This window comes from Cervus elaphus, chromosome 8, assembly GCF_910594005.1.
Source record: "Cervus elaphus chromosome 8, mCerEla1.1, whole genome shotgun sequence".
Lineage (NCBI taxonomy): Eukaryota > Metazoa > Chordata > Mammalia > Artiodactyla > Cervidae > Cervus > Cervus elaphus.
Genome location: NC_057822.1, coordinates 41131978 through 41147579, shown reverse-complemented (window position 1 = coordinate 41147579; position 15602 = coordinate 41131978). Strand labels below are relative to the sequence as shown.

Genomic DNA, 15602 nt, shown 5'->3' with positions numbered 1-15602 from the left:
AGGAGGCCTTACAAATAGCTGTGAAAAGAGAAGTGAAAAACAGAGGCAAATAGGAAAAGGAAAGATAGACCCATCTGAATGAAGTGTTTCAAAAAATAGCAAGGAGAGATAAGAAAGCCTTCCTCAGTGGTCAATGCAAAGAAATAGAAGAAAACAATAGAATGGGAAAGACTAGAGATCTCTTCAAGAAAATTTGAGATACCAAGGGAACATTTCATGCAAAGGTGGGCACAATAAAGGACAGAAATGCTATGGACCTAACAGAAGTGGAAGATATTAAGAAGAGGTAGCCCCAGAAAACACAGAAGAGCTATATAAAAAAGATCTTCATGACACAGATAACCATGATGGTCTGATCACTCACCTAGAGCCAGACATCCTGGAACGCGAAGTCAAATGGGCCTTAGGAAGTATCACTACAAACAAAGCTAGTGGAGGTGATGGAATTCCCGCTGAGCTATTTCAAATCCTAAAAGATGATGCTGTGAAAGTGCTGTACTCAATATGCCAGCAAATTTGGAAGACTCAGCAGTGGCCACAGGACTGGAAAAGGTCAGTTTTCATTCCAACACCAAAGAAAGGCAATGCCAAAGAATGTTCAAACTGCAGCACAGTTGCACTCTTCTCACACAATAGTAAAGTAATGCTCAAAATTCTCCAAGCCAGGCTTCAACAGTAAGTGAACCATGAACTTCCAGATGTACAAGCTGGATTTAGAATAGGCAGAGAAACCAGAGATGAAATTTCCAGCATCTGTTGGATCATTGAAAAAGCAAGTGAGTTCCAGAAAAACATCTATTTCTGCTTTATTGAATAGTCAATAAATATATATATTTTTTTTTTACAGAAAAGGAGAGTTTATTGAAAACGATTTACAGTTGGTCCAGCCCCTACCACAGGCTGTAATCTGGGCAGGTCCTTCCCACACCTCAGGCAGGATCTCAGCCCCTGATGGTAGAGACCAGGGCTGGGGTCAGGGCCCAGACTCCCTTGGAAAACTTGACTGCCAGACCCCGCATGGAACTTCACCTGTGAATTTACAACTCTAAATGGCCTGTCGATGGTGGGCAGAGGAAAAGCGTGGATAGGGGATCTCTATTCTGTACAAGCCAAAGCCTTTGACTGTGTAGATCACAACAAATTGTGGAACAGTTTTAAAGATTTGGGAATACCAGACCACCTTACCTGCCTCCTAAGAAATCTGTATGCAGGTCAAGAAGCAACAGTTAGAACCAGGCATGGAACAATGGACTGGATCCAAATTGGGAAAGGAGTATGTCAAGGCTGTTTACTGTCACTCTGCTTATTTAACTTATATGCAAAGAACATTATGCAAAATGCCAAGCTGGTTGCAGCAGAAGCTGGAATTAAGATTGCTGGTAGAAATATCAATAATCTCAGATATACAGATGACACCACCCCTACTGAAAAAAACAAAGAGGAACTAAAGAGCCTCTTGATGAATGTGAAAGAGGAGAGTGAAAAAGCTGGCTTAAAACTCAACATTCAAGAAACGAAGATCATGGCATCTGGTCCCATCACTTCATGGTAAATAGATGGAGAAGCAATGGAAACAGTGACAGACCATATTTTCTTGGGTTCCAAAATCACTGCAGATGGTGACTGTAGCCATGAAATTAAAAGATGTTTGCTCCTTGGAAAGAATAACTATGACCAATCTAGACAGCATATTAAAAAGCAGAAACATTGCTTTGCCGACAAAGTTCCATCTAGTCAAAGCTTTGGTTTATCCAGTAGTCATGTATGAATGTGAGAGTTGGACCATAAGAAAGCTGAGTGCTGAAGAATTGATGCTTTTGAACTGTCGTGTTGGAGAAGACTCTTGAGAGTTTCTTGGACTGCATGGAGATCAGTCCATCCTAAAGGAAATCAGTCCTGAATATTCATTGGAAGGACTGATGCTGAAACTGAAACTCCAATACTTTGGCCACCTGATGTGAAGAGCTGATTCATTGGAAAAGACCCTGATGCTGGGAAAGATTGAAAGCAGGGGGAGAAGGGGACAACAGAAGATGAGATGGCTGGATGGCATTACCAACTTCATAGACATTTGTTTGAGCAAGCTCTGGGAATCGGTGATGTACAGGGAAGCCTGGCATGTTGCAGTCCATGGATTGGCCAAGAGTTGGATACGCCTGAGCATCTGAACTGAACTGAATGGATTTTATATTATACATATTCTTGTTTTTAATCTTTGCAAGGTCCTCTTGAAGTGTTACCACATTTTTTGGCTAACATGATTAAGCCTCCGTTAGTTTAAGTAACTTGGCCATTGATTATAGACTTCATTAGTGTCAGAGCTAGGGTTCAGTCATTGTATGTCCAGAGTGATCATGGGATGGAGTTTTGGTCAACAGGTCAGCATTCCAAAGAGTTTATTTTAGCCTTCCATCAAGTTCCTTAACCTTGTGTATCACTTGAGTTTCATGATATTCCAGAAGGTGAAAAATGGGAATGGTTACACTTTTTGGCTCTTTTTAGAATGCAGCATTATTCAAAGGCGTATCATTCAGTCTCTTTGCTGAAGGAGTGGCCACCAAGATAAAGCCACCTACGTTGAGAGCAAAAGTAGTTAGTTATAATGTCAAGCTATTGAAATCAGGCTTTCCTGTGGTTGACTTCTAAGGAATCAGATTCAAGAGAGAGAGAATTCAGTGTGTGGTCAGTTTTGAGCTGGCTATTATTTTCCTTTTATTAAATTCTCTCTCAGATTTTCTTTGATAAAGGGAGCTTTATCTATTTACAAAAAATAGATTTCATAGTTTCTTTAAAATGTAATTTCTTACCACCACGATTTTGATCGTTTTATCACAGTTGAGATGTATTAAAATGGTTTTTAAAAATTTTGTAATATATGATTGTTCATCCAGGTTTTGTATGTAAGACAAGGTATTTTTCCTTATTTAAGTTTTAATGAAACACCATGTCAAATACAAACTTATCTGGAAAATAGTTATAAGACCTTTAAATTTTGTGATGTTTTGAAATAGAGTGCATGATATAGTTATAATATCTACGTGAATCAGGCTCTCAGTTTCAAAAATCTGTTGTTTACTCTCTGAGGCTCCTGGGATGGATGTTGTCATTATCTTTATTATCTGAGGAAAATGTCTTACCTTGTCCTTGAGCCCACAATCTTCCTTTTTAATCAGATAACACTTATTTATTAAATAAAGATTTTTCTAAAGCTGAATCAAATAAATTTCTAGAAACTCACAAGAGGCAGGATTTACATTTATTTATACTTAACATTGAACTTTGAAACATCTGTAAATATAATTTGCATTGAATTAGAAGTGATCTGTATGTTGATTTTTTTTTTTTTTTTTAAGATGTCAATTCCAGTAGTGTGGGCATTGGAGTTTTAGTTTATTTCTTTGATGTTTTGGATCAATGACTTTCTTGCATTTACTACTGTTGTTACATATTTTCTTTAGTATGCTTATGAGGGAACTTAGCTGTCAACCACTCCTCTTTCTTTGGTTCACAGGTTCCCTGCACTGCCCCCTGCCTTTCATAGTTGTTGCAACCCTATGTGTGAAAGTTACTCAGCGATATCCAACTCTTTGTGACCCTTAGAACTACACAGTCCATGTAATTTCTCTAGGCCAGAATACTGGAGTGGGTAGCCTTTCCCTTCTCCAGGGGATCCTCCCAACCCAGGGGTTGAACCCAGGTCCCCCCATTGCAGGCGGATTCTTCACCACCTAAGCCCATAAGGGAGGCCCAAGAACACGGGTGGGTTTTCTATCCCTTCTCCAGGGGATCTTCCTGACCCAAGAATTGAACTAGGGTTTCCTGTATTGTAGGCGGATTCTCTACCATCTGAGCTGTCGGGGAAGCCCTGCGACCCTTTAGCATTGCTGTACTCTGTGGATATGTATCTCTTGGCTTCAGTCAGCAGGAGCATCATGTACTGGAAAGTGCATTTCACTGTTGACAACACTTCTGCTGTTCCATCCAGCTAAATCTGATCTAGTTAAAACAAAACCAAAATATTCCCCATGTAAAGTTTCCACATACAGATGAAGTTTGCTTTGTGTTTGTCCTTTAAATTTAATTTTGTGGACTAAATGCTTAACTCTCTGCATATTTTGAGTAAGTGCATTTTTCAGGACTGACACATAGGCAACTTTGCCTGGGTAAATTGGTTTCTTGGCTACATGAGCAAAAGACTCAGAATTCTTCAAAATTCAGGAGTTATGTATTTTTTTCAAATGGATACATTTTCAGTGAACTTAAGGTGGCTCTTACTGAAAGTAAAATTGATTTTAAAAGGTTTTAGGACGTCATGAAATTACTTTTTTAAAGGAGATAAATGGTACATTCTTACTGTCAATAGTAGAAATTCCTGATTGATGCATAGTATGAGTTTTTTTTCTTCAAGATATTTCATGTACACAAATTGTCATACCGTGAGCTCTGAAGAATATTTGTGGCACTCAAGGATAACACTGCTTAAATATTAAGTCTCATTGACTTGGTGAAAATATGTAATAGTGTACACCAGGCTATGCATTTTGGTTCAGTAGTTTTGTATTTATAATGGGGGAAGGTAATATATATCAGTTGTTTATTAGATCAGCTTTTCTTCCTTGGTTATAGAATAATTAGTTTATGTATCAACATAATACTTAGGAAATGAGTATTTGGCCTGTACTTAGGATATTTACTTTTCTAGCAATCAAATTTCTTTTTCTGTGGAAAGGTTTCTTCACAATTTTTATAGCTTTTATTAAGAACTTTTTTTAAACCTTGAATAACTGGAGGAACGTACCACATACCTGGATATTGATACTAGATTTTATAATAACTTAAATCTGGGCAAGTAGGCTGCCTGACTTGCAGGCTGAATTTGGCATACAGGGGTATGTGTGTGTGTGTAGTGAATTTTTCATTAAATTTAAAATATGTTTGGAAAAAAATTTTTAAAAAATATGTTTGGATATAGCAGACATTCTGTAACTGCAAAAGTTAACTCCATTTCCTCTCATGTAACACTGTTTTCCTTCATTCATTTATATTACCTCCCTGACTTCTAGAATCAGTGGAGGTTCTGACAATTAAAAAAGATCAATTTAGATGATCTGATGTGTTTTATGTAATGCTAGTTAATATTCCAGTGAGATTTAGTGAGGGAAGAGGATGCATTTAAAGGTCATCTTCTGGATCATTTTCTGGGTTATAGAGGAAAAGGGAAATGGAGATTTACCACCAGCCAGCTTTTAATTTTTTCCTTTTTTTGATTAGCAAAGTGAGTTTTAACTGGGAAAATAGCCTACTGTGTAGGATGTAACTGTCTTGACTCTAGGGTAGAATAGGAATAAATTGGTTCCTCTGGGGGAATGGTGATTATGCAGTGGGTTCTCAGTATATGGGCACCAGAGCAGCATCAGCATCATGTGGTAACTGCTTTTGTGGGAAAATACTCAGCTGTCTACCAAACCTACTGAATCAGAAACTCTGGGGTGGAGACCAACAGTTTGAGTTTTAACAAGCCTTGCAGGGCATCCTGCTGCTGTTGCTGCTAAATCGCTTCAGTCGTGTCCGACTCTGTGCGACCCCATAGACGGCAGCCCACCAGGCTCCCCTGTCCCCGGGATTCTCCAGGCAAGAACACTGGGGTGGGTTGCCATTTCCTTCTCCAATGCATGAAAGTGAGAAGTGAAAGTGAAGTCGCTCAGTCGTTTCCGACTCTCTGCGACCCCATGGACTGCAGCCCACCAGGCTCCCCCGTCCCTGGGGTTTTCCAGGCAGGAGCACTGGAGTGGGGTGCCATTGCCTTCTCCGGCAGGGCATTCTGCTGCTCTGTAACGCTGGAAAGCCACTGGCGTGTTGAGTCTTCTCACTGCAGTAAGATGAGTACAGTGGGATGGTCCCTGGACTGAAGAGTCTGGTTTGAGTTAGCCTGTTGTCACCCGTACTACTGAGAACCTCTGTATCTCCGTTCTTTGATTGTAAAATGAGGGAATTGGATTCTGTACCTTTCTTCCAAATGGCCCAAGGCATTAGTAACTTCAAAACTTTCAACTGTATTATTTCTTCTCTCCTGTTGCTGTGCAATTAAAAACGAAAAGCCTGAAAGAAGTACCATTCAATCTTCCTTTGTTTAAGGAGCTGTGGGAGATGGAAATAGAGCACTTGTCAGGTGCCCTTAGGCTACAAAGTAATAACGGAAGAAATGTCCCTGAATCTTCTTAACACCTGTAGACCTTGCCTTAGAAGACACTTGACAAGGGCAGTTGGAACATTTAGTGGTACTTGATGTGCTGGAGTATGAAACCAAGTGTAATTTAAGCAATTTAGAGCTCATTGAACTTGTCTAGCTAGTGCAATTGGTATAGCCAACAAATGGTTATGAAGGAAGCAGTTAATATAAATGGCTTCCTGAACTACTCAGCATGTTTTATAAAATTCCAGTCTCAGTGATGGTTTGGTATGGATTTCTTTCATCACAAACTTGGTATTTGTGTTTAAACTGTGCTTTAACTTCAAATATAATTCCATGTATTTTATATTATGGCCAGAAAAGCCTATCAAATAATAGTTTATGAGAACAACAAAAACAGAAGCAAAAGTTCTGCTTTATCTGATCAGTACCTGAAAATTTTTGGAAACTTTCTTCCGAATCTCATTGTTTTGTTTTTAAGTAGTATATGTGATTAAAAACGTTTAATATTCTGATCACAGAAGCATAACTACTCACTGTAGAAAATTCACATATTTTAGAGGTATGCAATAAAAAATAGAAATTCCTTGGAACTCACTTCCCATACTTTTACCTACTACCCAGAGTAACCATTGTTTTTGTGTATTCCTGCATATATTTTTCCAAAGTGCACTCTTAAAAATATTAGTGTTATACTTTATATGTTATTTGCACAAAGTTTCGATTCTTTTGACAAATCTGGGACAGAACTCTAGTATGTTGGTGAAATCTTCAGTTTATGTTCATCCTCCTAAAAGGGAAATACAAATATGAATGCCACTAAAACTAAAAGCCAAGAGGAATTATTATTTTTTTTTAAATGAGGAAATAACCAGCAGACTAATTTGTCTCTAGAACTTATGAAGTAGAAAGGTGCCCTTTTGTAAAATAATAAATGGTTGTTGTTTAGTGACTAAGTTATGTCTTTTGCAACCCCATGGACCAGAGTCCGCCAGTCTCCTCTGTCCGTTGGATTTTCCAGGCAAGAATACTAGAGTGAGTTGCCATGTCCTACTCCAGGGGATCTTCCTGACCCTGGGATCAAACCCATGGCCCCTGCATTGACAGCAGATTCTTTAGTGCTGGGCCACCAGGGAAGCCCAAAATAGTAGATTATGAGATTGTAATAAGGGCTTAGTTGAAGTAAATGATTTTGTTTAGTTGGTTTAGAAATTAATGGTAATATTTCAGTAGGAAAGTCTGGACTAGAGTATTCTATTGTGACTTATGTTTTCAAATAATGTGTCAGTTTCTTGAATGTGCTAGATTAGGTTACATCAGAAATGATCATCATTCATTAAGTCAGTTAGTAAATACTTTTGCAAATCTGCTATGCTTCAGGCATGAATTTGAGAAACTTATGCAATGTTTTTATTCTTCTGCCCCTTCGAAAGAACAGATCTCCAATTCCCAACTGCTCATACGCTGTGATACCACCTAGAACCAGCTGCCACCGCCCCTCCCGACTTCATACCCTTCCCACCTTCCACCTGCATTAACTCCTGACAGGCCCTTATTTCTCGGTCAGGGGTCTCTGTTGCTGTTTTATCCTTGACCAAGCCGTGTTTAGAGAAAATCTAATCTCTTGTGTAATTTTGACAAACAGCAGCCAGAGCTCTGCTTTTTCAAACAAATAAGTTGCAGATTGTCATGTTTCTGTAAGGAGAAGGAAAAACGGCCAATCAGAAGAGAATTGAAATGATATAAATTAGGCTCATTGTTCAGCAAATCGCTGGTGTTAGGTAAGAATTGTGGATAAGAATAGCCCGAGCCCCCTTCAAGATCAGAGCAGGCATGTGTGCATGCATGAGGAAACCAGGCCTTTGTCAGGATCCTTTCTGGAATGGCTATTAAAGTAATTACAGTAATTTATAGATTTTTTTTTTCCTCTTCTATTTCAAAATGGGTTCCATTTTTTGTCTTTTGTCTTGAGTTCCTCAGTTGAAGTGTGTACGTGTGTAAGTGTGTGTTGAGTAGCACGCCTATAGTCTCTATGAAGTAATCTGATGAAGTGTGGAGCTCAGAGATACCCAGAGATGGCTTTGCAGTGTTGCTGTCAGGAAGCTCCCAGGCCTTCAAGAGGAACAAGAGAATTGAACTGTACAATACCATGCCACAGTGGTTGATTATAGTTTGTCATGGAGCCATTTAAAATCACTGTTTGATTTAAAGAGATACTTTCTCTGAATGTCTTTAAAAATACATCTCTTCACAGCTATGGATTTTACATTTTTATATCGCTGTTGCTTGTGTATACAGATAGGAATACTTTCTGTATACCACTTTTAGAGGGTGGCTTTAAAAATCTCTTGACTGTGTACTAAAGTATGTGCTCACTGTGCAAAACTTAATTTTTGTGTAAGAGATAAAAACATTATGTTGTAGTCTTTCTGTATTTAATTTTTTAAAACTTTTTTGGCCTTTTTTTTTATACCTTCAGTAATTACAGATACTAAGAATTTCTTATGACAGTTAATAGTTATTTTACCTTGTCTTTGCCTGAATAAAACAAATTGATTAAGAGTGATTTTCTTTTTAACAAGTTCATACTGATTATGGAGATTAGGCTATTTCTAAATAAGCCATGGCATCGTTATTGTTTACCACAGTAGTTAGTTTTGTTTATATATAACGTATGTTGTGAATTTCCGTAAATGAGGGTGTTTATCCATGTAATGACACTTCACAAGACACTAAGGCGTAGCATATGTTATATCCCTTCTTAGAGTCAGAACTGAAAGAGTTAAGTTTTTCCTATTCTGTAGATCAAGCTTTGTAACCACAGTAACCAATTTACTGTTATTTGCTTACTCCTAGCAGAGACAGAAAGTCAGTGGTAGAGAAAGTCTACTTCATAGACAAGCACAACTGCAATTGATCCCAATGGGTTAAGATCCTGAGGTATAACTAACTATTTGCATTTAAGGCCTATGGTTTTAATAGAAATAAATAGTCTTTTATTTTTCAGGTGTTTCAATTCCTAAGCAGCCACTCAAGTTTAATATAAAGGAAATTTGTATAGTTGATAGTTTGCACTTTTATAAGGGAACAATGACATTTTTATAAAGCATGACCTAATCACCCCCTTATTAGAATGTTCAACCTTCTAGTACCATCCATTGACTATTAGATTTCAGCATATGTATTCTGAGGGCACTCAAACACTGTCTATATCAGATGATGTGTCCTCAGAGAAGCCTTCCTCCACTAACATGTCTCAAATTGCAGCTTTCTCTCTGTTTATTTTCTTACATTTTCTTTATTGCCATTACTACTGCTTGGTATTATATATTTTGTTCCATTGTAAATGTTACATATTTTGTTCCATTATAATCCAAACTTTATGAGGATGGGGAGTTGTTATTTCGTCCTTTTCTGGATTTATGGGAGGCACACAATTGTTGATATAGTTGTTTAAAAAAATGAATATTCAAAAGAACTAAGCCTAACTAGGTATAGAAATCACATTTTCAAATGAATGAGGGAAGCAGGCTTAGGATTCCAGTAGGGGTGCAGCGTGGGATCAGGAAATGGTGCTTATTTTAAAGTCCTGGAGATCCTGCAGCAGCTCAAACAACTGCCCCTACAGTGTTCATTCCTGTTTGTGCGTAAACTTTGTTTAATCCCACTTTTCGATGGCTTGTCTCTTGGAATCACCTTTTAGACAGTGCTTTTTGATGCATAATCTGAAAAATGGCCTTAGTACCTTTGCATAAGTCCTACTATGAAAATTTACCATTTTATCATGTTGTATATTTCTAAAACCCCACCCACAGGTGGAATTTGCCCAATATTTCTTTCATTTTCTGTGTCTACTGAGTATTACTCTTCAGTTATTTACACTTAGGAGTAAGAAAAGATAATATGCCTAGTCCTTATGGTAAGAAATCATGGAATTTGTGTACACTTGTAGAGATTAGTAATTCTTTCCATTTACAATGGAATTTTAGTATGAAATATTTAACTGAATCATCTCTAGAAACCTAAAAATGCCAGTGTATATCCTCAGAATGAGTAATTTCCTTTCTTATTGTCAGTAGAAATGTCTACTGCCTGAATTTCTGGATTACAACAAACTTGAGGGTCTCAGATCTGCTTTGATTTTTTATTGAAGATGATTTCGTGGAGTAGCTTAAAAATCCAATGGTTAAAATAATTCAGTTGGTAAACACTAATAAGAAAAGCCTCATGTATCAGCTATCAGGAAATGAGCCATAGTGCATAAAAGCATTTTGGGGCTGTCAGAAGTTTAAGCACTAGGATAGTTTCACAAAATGTTCTTTTTCAATGAAGTCTATTATATCAAATATTTATCATATATATAGCTGATAATGATAGTAATAATAATTGAATGCTTATATGACAGAAACTAAGACTTCACCTAATATCCTCTCTCTTAATCCCCAAAACGTTTTATGAAGTCAATCTTTTTATCCTTATCTTGAACTGAGGAAATGAAGATTTAAGGCTAACTTGCCCTGGGTTATGCAGATTGAGTTGGTGGAGACAGAATTTAAATCCAGGGACTTCTGATTCTCAAACCCAGGATATCAGCCCAAGGAAACTCCCGTGACTTGTCTGAGGTTCACAATGATCATCCTATTCTTTTCATCACAGTAGAATGTTGCCCTCAGAGTTTATAAGCCTCTTTGTTCATCCCCCCTATTTAAAGCCCCAGATAGTACTTTGGCTGACTCAGCTGTCTCTTCTGGTTATTTCTTAGGGCTTCCATTTCTGGCAGATGTCCTCAATGCATGGATTCTGTTAGCATTTGAGAAGAGAAATCAAATAACATGATTAAATCAGGAAGACTAATTAGTGCTATTTTAAATCTTTCTGATTTGCAGGTACCTCCAGTTCTCTTGGGGAAGATTTTCTGATTGCTTATTTCCCATGCTGGAGTAAGAAGGAGCACTATCACATTTAGCTTCTGCAATAGAAGGTGTTCCCCACTCTCCCCGCCCCCCCCCCACTTGTTTTGTCAACAGAGACTCTGGAGTTTCTATGACTTTATTAGCTAAAGACGTCTGCCAGCATCCAAATATGTGATCTGATGATGTTCAAAACAAACTTTTGTTATTATTTAACCTTTTCTGTTAGGACTGCTATTGAATGACACAGCCTCTTGGGAAATTTTGCTGAAATGCTGAAATACCCTTCAGATAGCAATTACAGTTGTTGGTATGTTTTCTAGCTTTGGGACAAACACGAGTGAGTAGAAGGGGAGTTGAAAGCCTTGAGGGTTTGCAAGAGTGGTTTGATAGGATGACAAGCATTAATTGAATGAGCTCTTGAATATAAAAGTGATTTATTGGAAATAGATTCTGGACGAGTTGTTAGCCACAGAGATGAGGTAATAGAATAGCTGCTTCTTCAGGTTACCTGTATGAGCACAGAATAGATTATTCCTGATAGAATATCTTTATTAATTTGTGGTAGTCTGGTTGAACAGTTGTAAAATTTTATTATGTTAGGTCCTAAGTAGGCAAGTGGTCATTTCTCGAATAAATTTCTCAAATATTTATGACTCCTTTTACTAAGTGTATTTGTTTTTTTCCCTTAGAACAAAATTGTGAAACTTTGCCTTTTGTATAATAAAACTTGGCTACCATTTTAGAGTTAGAAAAATGGGAAGTGTGCTAACCATTGCCTTGGGCCTGAGCAGGCAAACCACAGAGGGACTGTGGTAGGAATCTAAGTTGAACCAAACGTACCAGAGAGCATATTTGAGAGGTCCGGGGTGTGTAGTTCTGAGGTGTTGGGCTTACTTTGTTGAGTGTATCTGAAGTTTCTAGTGTGCTTGAGTAAATAGCAGCTCTTCAGGACTGGAACAGTGACATTAGTTGGGGCGATCCCTTTTCTCCTTTGCCTATGGAGAGAAATTCCAAGCCCAGCAGAGATTTATGTTGATACTTATTACTTATGCCTAGACTAAGGTCTAGAGATCTCAGGGAGAAAAATGGCAAGTGAAAGTAGATAAAGTGGGAGTTGGTGTGTAACATGAAAAAGGGAAGCAACTAGATGATAATGTCCCAGTAGGAACGAGAAAGAAGCCAAAGGTTTACATCCAAGCTTTGCATGATGTACCTGTGGCAGCAGCTTCACCAAGTGGCTGCTCCTGCTGCTGCTAAGTTGCAAGTGGAGGTGATTAATAAACCCAATGAGATGTTGATTCTTATTACAGAGAAAGCTGACTTTCAAATTTGTGAAGAAGAATCCAAGTCCAGAAAGATATCTATAAACAAGTTGCACAGAACATTATCAGTTTACCCAGTAATGATCAAATAAATTTGATTAGAAAGCATTTTAAATAAAAGTAGAGAACTTGTTTTTTCTTTTTTGGAGCTAGAGCTCACCAGAACCTTCAAAGGCATTGTACTATTTTGTTAGCACACAGGCCTTCTAATTTCAGGCCAGTACTCACTCACTCTCTGTCACACACACTCTCTCTGTGTGTGTGTGTGTGTGTGTGTGTGTAGGTGGAGAGAGGGAGACAGAGGTGAGAGGAATGGAAACATGAAGGTTTTTATATGAATTTAAAGAATGGTGGCTAAAACCGTGTCTAATTCTATACCCTTGAAATGGTCATCGTATTATGTACTGCTTGTGGCTTTATTAAAATACAATTTTGCTAAACATTTCTTGCTGACTTGCATGTTATCATGTGGTAAGTCTACTGATAATGAGAACTATTGAACATTTTGAAGCAGTGAAATAACATAGTCACCTCTGCATGTGGCTAAAAGGTAGAGATGGTATTGGAATTGAGAGAGATTTTGGAGATGTAGAATACTTAGTGCAATTGCTAATAAGAGCCTGGACCAAGGCACTGATGGTGAAAGTAGAAAGGGATGGTAAACCCGAGACATGGCTTTGGGTAGAATCTATATACAGTGTCAGATGGTTGAACTTAGACGGCAGGAGTGAATGGTTGAGTGACTGTACAAAACTAGAACTAACAATGGCATCTTCTCCTCTCATCACTTGCCAGCAACTCACTGCCAAGTCCTGTTGATTCTGGTTCTGAAGTATAGAGTGAGTTTTTCATACTGACTGCACTTCCATCCCTCTAGTCCAAGTCGCTGTCTCTGCCTGGATTGCAGCAGTGTCCTCTTACTGGTGCCATAGTATCTGTTTTTTCCCCTTGCCATCTATTTTCCTTATGACAGTGACAGTGATCCTTTTAATTTGCACTTCTGATCATGTTACTTTCCTGCTTTATTCACCTACTCCACGATTTCTTACTGCTTTTAAGATAAAGACCAAAACCTTTGATGCGACCTACAAAGTGTTAGACTGTGGGCCCTGCCCGCTGTGTCAGGCTCGTATCACTCCGTTTCACTCTGTCTTCATGTGGCTCCAGCCATTTTTTCCATCCTTCAAAGCATCAACTTCCCTTTGACTTGCTTCTTTGGCACATGCACTTTCATGCTTGAGATGCTTCAGCCTCTCCTTTTCCCTAGGTCACCTTCATCTCCCCTTCTTTCAGCCTCTGATTTAATTTTTCTTCATTGCATTCTTCCTTGATATCCTTGACTAGATTTGTCCACTTCCTTCAATAGTCCACCTTCCTCACATAATTTTTCAGTGAATGAATTTTCATTACACAAGGGATTCTCTGCAGTCTTTAAAAAGTTACTGTTCCCAGTACAGTGCCTGGTAGACTAGATAGCAGCTGTTTAATGAATATATTCTAGGTAAATGAATAGTGGTTTTAATTGAAGAGATGTGAATTGATCATATGGGTTATTAGAACTACTTAGTAAACTGTCTAATAACTAGTCATTTATTATCTCTCTCAGCTAAACAAAAGATATACTGTAGGTCATGTTTTGGTTGACAGTTTTTTTGAAGACCAGAATACTATAGTCAAACATGGGAACATTTCTGATAATCTGATAGGAAAGCACATGAACTAGGAAACTTAGAGAATGAAGACTTAATATGTCTGGCAATCTTTGTTCTTATTTCCTACTAACCACTGTGTTGATTAACCAGGATTAATTTTGTTTGTTTAGTCACTGAATTGTACCTGACTCTTCTGCAACCCCATGGACTGTAGCCCACCAGGCTCCTCTGTTAATGGGATTTCCCAAGCAAGAATACCGGAGTGGTTGCTATTTCCCTCTCCAGGAGATCTTCCTGACCCAGGGATCAAACCTGTGGATCCTGCATTGGCATGTGGATTCTTTACCTCTGAGCCACCAGAGAAGCCCCTAATAAGTCCTAGGGTTATATGACAATGAAAATACCCTATTAATCTCAGAGTCCCATGGCTGATAAATGACAGAATAAATGGTATTGAGGCCACATTGATTTAATTTGCAGTCCTGGACTCAGTCACTTACTGTGAAAATTAGGTACGAAGTATGCAAAAACTATTTTCTAAATTGTTAAACTCTAAACAATGTGAGGTTTAGCACATTGGTGATGTATCCAACCTTTTCTCAGGAATAACTATAAATTGTATATTTCATTAAATGGTAGAGAGGAGGATGGTGAATTCTGTGTAAAAGGTAGCATTGAATGAATCAAGTTGAGCTATTTTGCAAAGGCTTCAATGTGATTGTATGGCTGGATTTGGCAAGCAGAGAAGTCCTAATTTCTTCTGCTGTGAGACTCCCAAGGAGACATTTATGTTAGTAATACTGAATTTGCAAACCTGCATTTTAAAATTTAGCTCTATTTGTATTCTTTGTCTCTCTGGGTGTTCACTGCATTATGAAATTCTGTGCTTTTACCTCCTGCTAAGGATTTAAGTTCTTAGCCTAATTAATCATTAAGTGTTGTCAGTCTATCATGATGTGGTTAATTATCAGAGAGTGTATGTGTTTCAGTCATGACCCTTTCCTGGGTAACTATAGAAACCTTAGCAGTACTAGTTATTATCTAGAATTATAGAATTTGGTTTTTAAAGAATTTTAGCCTTTGATAGTTATAGGCAAATAATTGGTTATCATCTAGGAAGAAAGAAAAGCCTGTGTATAACTAAGATCTTAAAATAATTTATACATAGTGGACATGCATTCTAAATAGCTTATAAATAATAGGAATATGTTTATAGAATATTTCTGGCTATAACTCAAAAGGCCTTTGTTAAACAATTTTATATGTTTTTTATACAGATTTTTCACAAACTGTATTTTTCTCCAATAATGTTTAGAAGCATCTTAATATAAATGTAAGGTTGTTCCTGATTTTTCACTAATATAGTGATTTTATAGTGCATAGCAGCTGCACATCTGGGTGGAAAACAGCTGAATTTGGGGGCTTAGAAAGCCCTGTGCACATATACAGAGAGTATTGATATTGTCAAATGTCATTTGAAGGGAACAGAAGTAAAAACAATTGTTTTTCCTGTTCTGAGAAATTC

At 37.8% G+C, this 15602-nt stretch overlaps 1 protein-coding gene across 2 annotated transcripts in view; it reads left to right on the top strand.

Moving 5' to 3' along the window:
- PARD3B (par-3 family cell polarity regulator beta) overlaps positions 1-15602 on the top strand; it is a 1123128-nt gene that overhangs the window by 255257 nt on the left and 852269 nt on the right. The gene's annotated exons all lie outside the window — the stretch shown is intronic.